At 46.8% G+C, this 7,794-nt stretch overlaps 1 pseudogene; it reads right to left on the reverse strand.

Moving 5' to 3' along the window:
- Positions 1 to 3,180: 3,180 nt before the first annotated feature.
- On the reverse strand, positions 3,181 to 4,852 carry LOC124657177 (annotated as a pseudogene).
- Positions 4,853 to 7,794: the final 2,942 nt, after the last annotated feature.

The raw sequence follows: 7,794 nt of genomic DNA on the forward strand, positions 1-7,794 counted from the left end.
ATCCATCAAGATGGTTTAACTTGTGATTATAGTTCTGGATCTAATAATTAAGATGGATAAATTAGTACTAGCTAGAACATGACTAATCCCAATCTACTCGATGAATTGATCATACATAGGTGGATGATTACTGTGATGTGTTGAAGACGGAGATCCATATTACGAATGCAACAATAACAAGATTGTCTAGTCATGCCAAGGATATATGGAAGAGCCCAAGGGGGACGGTGATCCGTATCGAGATCCTTGTTGTACTGGCGGCTTTCTTCTTTCTTTTCCTCGGTGTCTTTGGGCGCTACCGTCGCCAAAGCAGAAACCTGTTCGTCCAGAAAGGTGTCTTTGGCGTTTATACCTTGTCCTCCTCACTGGTAGCCTACACCCTGGGTTCAATGCAGTCCTCCTCTGTAAAGAGCAGCATGTATCGTTTTTGGGCCATATCCCTCTTCATCCTTCATGGTTGCACCGACTCCATCACAGCCCACAGTCTGGGTGACAACAAAGAAATCATGAAAAATATCAGCCAGATGTTGGTCTACTATATGTATGGTGCATTCCTGATTATCAGTTACCCGAACATGACAACCTCAAGGAAGAACATGATGGTTTTTTATCTATTTGGACTCTACGTTGTCAAGTTCACTCACAGAATATCAGCATTTTTCTTGGCAACCGGGTCTGGGAATGTGAGCAAAACGGTTGCTGATTACATGTATCAAAAGCAGAAAATAGGCTGGGTGTTTGATCCAGCCACAATGAAAGGTTGCCATTACCTAGTTGACTGGCCGATTGGGAAATTCAAGCTGGATAATGAGACATATGCAATTGAAATAGCAGCAGATCGTAATGAAGTCATCGACATAGAAAAGATATGGTTATGCAGGTCACTAGGCCGAGAACTCAAGTATGAATGCCTTTCCTTCTCTTTGTGTCATCTATTGAGAAGGCGTATCTTTGGGTTTGCATGCGGTGAATCTAAGATAAATGCACATAATTTTGTATTCAAGGGGCTGCTCTCCGATCCGGAAAATGATTACAGCAGAGTATTCAAGGTGATTGAAACCGAGTTAGCCTTCATATATGATTTCTGCTTCACCAAGTATGCTGTCATCTATTATAAGTTAAGAGCTGCAACAATTTGGTACCTGGTCTCGGTAGCCAGTATATGCTTTGCAATATATGTCGTAGCTACCGATGGGGGTAAATACAACTGTTCTCGTACTAAAGATCAGTCTTTTATCGTCAACACCAAGGCTGATTTTATCATCACCTTTGTGATACTGGCCACCGCTGGTTTGCATGAATTGGTACAGATGCTGATTTTCTATACAAGTATTTGGGGCAGAGTGTCATTTGCTTGTCAGCATATCCGGGAAGAAGAGGCAATGGCGAAAAGAGGAAGGGTTAACTGGTGTTGCATGATGATCATGCTGAGACTAAAAGGGCTTCTAGCGAAGATTGGTGTGCGATGTGGCTCAAACAAAAACCACTGGCTACACGAGCTTGGGCAGCACTCACTGATTGAAGCAGTCAGCTACCGTTCTGATCCATCGGCGGCCAAGGGGAAAGATACTAACTTACTTAGCAAGCTCGTGAAAATTGCGTTGCAGATGGACCAAGGCTTGTATCTCCGTAACATACATCTAAGAAGTACGCAAGCATCCAATGTTCGTGGAAATATAAGGCCTCCTATGAAACTAAATTCACAAGTAAAGAAGGCACTTGTGCTTTCCCTTGTGCGTACTCAAGGAAAGCTAACGAATGGCAAATCATCGTTAGTGGCCAATGAAGCAGGATCTCTCTCATGGGCTTGTGAGTGGGACGTGCATCCCCAAACAGCCTGCATCATCTTGACTTGGCACATTGCAACATCTTACTGTGAGATGATGATAACATCGCGAGGCGGCCCCAGCGGAGAAGAAACCAAGTCATCAGTACACTTCGGCGTCGCCACAGCACTGTCGAGATACTGTGCACACCTGATGGTCTCTGAGCCGAAGCTTCTCCCGGGCAACCGTTACGATACGTCATATGTGTTCGACACAGTTGCTGAGGAAGCGACAAAGTTCCTGCAGAGTGAAACGAACAAATATGAGGCCATGAAAAATCTGATGTTGCCGCCACCGACAGTCTTCGGGAGAGGCGTGGCACTGGGGAAGCAACTGGAGGTGATGCCGGAGGGCATATGCTGGAAGGTGATGGCTGATTTCTGGGCCGAGATGTTGCTCTACCTTGCACCGTCGGATGAAGTCGATGAGCACATCGAGAAGCTCGCAAATGGTGGGGAGTTCATCACCCACATATGGGCTTTGCTCTCTCACGCAGGCATCCTTGCAAGGGATGACGAGCTTCCAGTTGGATCGGCGTAAACAACAACAATCCACTACACCCTTTATCACTTGGGTCTGTATCTTCTTCTTTTGACCAACTAAGCATGGTGTTCTGTGTGAACATGTATAATGTTTTCTTTTTCTTTTTCTTGAGAATTGCCTTGTATCTATGACATGTTATTTTATAAGTTTCCGACTCGAAGTCTATGTATGCATTTACTGATTTTCGAAATGGGGAACTTAGCCCCAGCCTCTGCATCTACTCAGGGTGTACATACCTTCTTGGCTTATACTGATGTGATAAGGAACGAGCAACTTTGGTCTATATAAGTAAATCGAATTTCCACTTCTAGTCTGTTGAAATGATGCTACTTTGTACAAGGGAATTGTGCTAGTGAAATGTCACACTGAATAAGAGGTGAAAATACTTGAACTGTATGAGAGATTCAGAATAAGAATAGCATTAAAAAAATGCATTGCATCAAGCAGTTTCACAAGGGGTGGTCCCGAAGTAAAGATGCCATGCGGTAGTTATCTTCTGAAATGTTCAGCAGAAACAATCAGTAGTTTGCTAGCAGATAACATCTCCAAGTCACATGAGTCATCACAGAACTCATCCATATTACTCAAATTTACATCTAGAAAATATGTGGTAGAATTCAGTAGAAAAACTGTGCATACTAAGTTCGTTAAATTGTCAAGTCACACATGACCTCAACAGACTAGCTATTTATGCGATCTAACAAAACATGTCGCGATTAAGAATGCCGAGTACTGAACTACTGATACCTCAAATTACCAAACATGAAATCTGGGTATTTATGTCAAATGGCTCACATGGTTCTGCGTCCTCTCAGTTGCGTCGTCTACTCATGTATCTAACTACCTTTGCAAGTGTCTCCTGAGCCGCCAATGTCTGGTTGTGGGTGTGGCCAAGCATGACAGTCCTGATACTAATACAGGTTCTGCACAACTCGTAGGCACTGTCAAATAACCCTCTCCTCATCAGTAGCTTCGCTCTTGTCTTGAGGAGCGTTGCTTTCAGCAGTGTCATCTCATGCTAGACGAATTCGTCGACATGGTTGTCTGCCCACAGTTTCTTTTTCCAGCACTGCGATCCCAGCTTCAAGTCTTGTAATCGTGATGCCATTGACTTCTCCGCATCCTCGAGGATGTTGATACACACCTTGAGCAACTCCAATGCTCAGCTACACCGGGAAAATGTCATGAAAGCTTGGATTGACAGGGGCAATGCTATCTTATTTATGAAGACCACCAGGTCGACTGCCTTAAGTTGAACCGCAGGTGGATCTGATTTGAAGCCAAACAATTGAACACGTACCTGTCAACCCATTCAGGATGTATCATCCAGTTCTTCTTTGGAGTACGGGTCTGCAGGGGCTCGAGGCTCTGCGGATCAGCCTCCAAGTACGCTGCATGATGTTTCTGATCAATCACTGGATCAAGCAACGATCGGGCCACCATATCTGCACACATAACACCATTGTTCACACAGAAAGCTTAGTTCATACATATTACAAATTGTAGCATTGTTCGGATATAGTAAAAATTAAACCATTGATCACAAAGATTACAAATTAATGCATAGTTCATACATATTACAAATTAAAGCATTATTCAGACATACTACAAATTAAAGCATAGTTCGTACATATTACAAATTGAAGCATTGTTCAGACATACTACAAATTAATCCATAGTTCATACATATTACAAATTGAAGCATTGTTCAGACATACTACAAATTAAACCATAGTTCATACATATTACAAATTTGCTACTGTCTCCCTCTAGTTCTTCCCCTCCCACGCCTTCCTCGATTGCCTGTGTCCAAACTAGTTGCACAGAAAACATTGCCTAGTTGGACCACCCGCTTCGGCCTCATCCATATCATTCCTAATGCGCCTTGTCTCCCGTTGACCTCTACTTGTCCGCAATAACCTTGGGTCAGGGATGTACCGCCTTTCATTTGGTATCACCGTAGTAAAATTTCCCACAACTCTATATCCTACCATCTAACCGGTCCAGGTGTTCAGCACAGACTCTTTCATGTAATATGGAGAGATGAAAGAGATTGAGTCCATCCCTAGTTGTCTAGAAGCTGCCAGCACATGCGAGCATGGAAGGTGAAGCAACTTCGGTTTGTTGCATGTGCACTCACACGATGGCCATTCTTCATTTCCAATTCTGACCTCATGTGTTCTCACCGCATTCACACAACCAAACTTATCGGTAGGTAAGCGCACCTCAAACCTCCTTTCCTGATTACCGATGGCCAGAACAATGTGTGACATACCCTTCTTCATCTTGTCATCCATATATTCCATAATGGACTTACAGTAAGGATTGTTTGGATTTTCCAGCATATGACTCTCAGCCAACTGGCGTCTCTCTTTGAAATAATTTATAGTGCCATATAAAATACCCTCCACAAGGGTTGTCAGCGGCAATGCCATATTTCCTCTAAGCACGGAGTTGTATGATTCAGCTAGGTTGGTAGTCATCACTCCATACCTAGCTCCATGTGTGTCATGCAGCAAAGACCACCTTTCTAATGGCTCGTGCTCTATCCACTCTGCAAAAAATTTAATCCGTCTTCCACGCCTCCTTCTAGTATTGGGTGGGTCAAATCCATGCAGGTCACTGTTATCAGCAGATTTTGGCTAAATCAGGAGATGGGCCGCGATCAAGATGGGCTTAGAGATTACATATAAAGGAAATACGTGAATCGGCCTCGTATGCAACGTTTGGGCTAGTTTGCCCTTGTATCTTGTAATATATTAGATTACGTGTCGGTTAGAAGTCGGAGTTTTACCCGTGCACGGTTAGGTGCACGCCTGAATTAGAAAGTCCCTTGGACTATAAATATGTATCTAGGGTTTATGGAATAAACAACAACCAACGTTCAACACAAACAAATCTCGGCGCATCGCCAACTCCTTCGTCTCGAGGGTTTCTCCGGTAAGCACCATGCTGCCTAGATCGCATCTTGCGATCTAGGCAGCACAAGCCTACCCACGTTGTTCATGCGTTGCTCGTGCTGAAGCCTTTTTGATGGCGAGCAACGTAGTTATCTTAGATGTGTTAGGGTTTGCATTGTTCTTCGTATCATATGCTTTCGTAGTGCAACCCTCATGCATCTAGCCGCCCTTACACCTATCTCAGGTGTAGGGGCGGCACCCGCTTGATCATAGTTTAGTAGATCTGATCCGTTACGGTTGCTCCTTGTTCTGCAAGGATTAGTTTAACATCCGCAATAGTTAGGCCCTACAAAGGGTTGGAGGATCCAGCGGCGTGTAGGGTGACGTTTGCTAGCCCTAGAAAGGATGTTCCGGGGATCAACCTCGTGTTGGTTTTTAGGCCTGTCTAGGATCGGCTTACGGTCACGGTGCGCGAGCGCGAGGCCCAATCGTGAGTAGGATGATCCGATTATGCGGTGAAAACCCTAAATCGTCGTAGATCTCATTAGCTTTATCTTGATCAAGCAGGACCACCATATATTCGGACACCTTGTACGAATCATGGGTGGATCGGCTCTTTGAGCCGATTCACGGGATAACCTGAGAGCCGATCGAGGCTCGTATTTAATGTTTACGTGTATGCCATGCGAGGAAACTAAGCGAGGCATCATCCAACACCTTCCCGACCGGGTATAGGTCGGGTGGCACGCCCTTGCGATAGCATCGGACGTGTGACCGGGAGGCTTTGCGGGCCGTCGCTGCGAGGGATCGGGGCCAGCCGCAGCCCTAGTTGTTCCCGGCTCTCTTGTGTTGCCCGTCTGCTGCCCGCCGGTGGGTTTCGACGTCAACACATTTCAGCACGCCGGTGGGACAACCTTCGACATCCACCACATCGCCATCTACATCCGAGATGGCGGAAAGCACTCCGGTCAAGTACGAGGATCTGCTCGATGAGCTCAAGAAGAAACATGACGAGATCAAGGCAACCCTCGAAGCCGAACTCATCGGCTCCTTTGAGAAGACCCGTTCGCACGGTATCAAGCTCAATGAAAACACACGTCCATTGCACGGCGACAACATGGTGGATCTCAGCCACTCCATATACGAGCCAGAGTTCCCCTTTGGCGTCAACATGGCAGGGCTTGCAAGCCGCCATGGCAAAGATGAAGCAGAAAGCAGCCACTCCCGTGGCAAGGATAAAGAGGAGGCCGATCCGCGCGACCGGCCCCAAGATGATGACAGACGGTACCTGACAGAGGAGGAAGTGAGAAGCGTGCGGTATCAACGTCCACTCTCCGTGCATCTCCTCAACAAATATGAGCAACAGTACGACCGACGTCGGCGCTACGACGTAGATGATGAGAGAATTTGTCGGTCTGATGCGAGAGGACAGGAGGTACCGTCGGCATGATAGAAACGACGACGGGTACAATCGTCACGCCGGAGGGAGGTCAAGGGGGCAGGATGACATGGATAGGCAGCTGGGACTGTCCTTTCTTCAAACATTGCTGGGACTCGGGAATGAGCCGATTGCCAACAATCGAGAACGCGCAGAATGCAAACAAAGGAAGAAGGATGCGGCTAACGTGTCCGTGTTCAAGCGTCTAGGGCCTCTCCCGCCTCGGAACAAGCATGCTCGAGTCCGCTCGGGTGGAAGATCTCGAGGAACTAGAGGACGATGATGAAGAAGATAGGTATCATCGGCCAAGGTGGTGCCCTGATGGGCTCAGCCATTCCCAGAAGCGAAGGGTTCAGCGTCTACGCGGGTTGGAGGAAGCTGAAAGATTATACCTGCACACGTTGAGGAAGGCACGACCTGATTTGGCCGCCAAAATTCAGCGAACCCTGGACGAAGAAGGTCGGCCACAAAGAAAAGAGTGGCGCCCCAAGCAAAGGAAAGCCGATGATGAGACATCGGCTGGCACAAACATGGTCTTCATCCTTCCAACGGAGTTTAGCGCTCCAAGATTATATGAAGCACACCGTGGCACAATTGGACTGCGGCCCACGGCCGGTCATCTTTGAGAAGCCGCGAGAAAGAAGTTACGGAGCATCCGAAGGCCCTGTACTTGCGAGGTTACATCAATGGGCAGCTTTGTCAACAAGATGTTGGTGGACACCGGAGCGGCGGTTAACATTATGCCATACTCCATGCTACGTCGGTTGGGACGCTCCGGCTCGGATCCGATCAAGACCAATGTAACATCGAGCGATTTCAACGGCCAAGCATCCGACGCACAAGGTGTTACGAATGTGGATCCGACCGTAGGAAGGAAAAGCTGTCCCTACGACGTTCTTTATTGTCGACAGCAAGAGCACCTATGTCTGTCCTACTAGGGAGAGATTGGATCCACGCCAATCGTTGCATTCCATCCACGATGCACCAATGCCTAATACGGTGGGATGGAGATGAAGTAGAAGTCGTCCACGCGAGATGATTCAGTCGAGATTTCAACGGCTGGCATGGACGTTTGGGAGACATCGGG

This window comes from Lolium rigidum, chromosome 5 (assembly GCF_022539505.1).
Source record: "Lolium rigidum isolate FL_2022 chromosome 5, APGP_CSIRO_Lrig_0.1, whole genome shotgun sequence".
NCBI lineage: Eukaryota > Viridiplantae > Streptophyta > Magnoliopsida > Poales > Poaceae > Lolium > Lolium rigidum.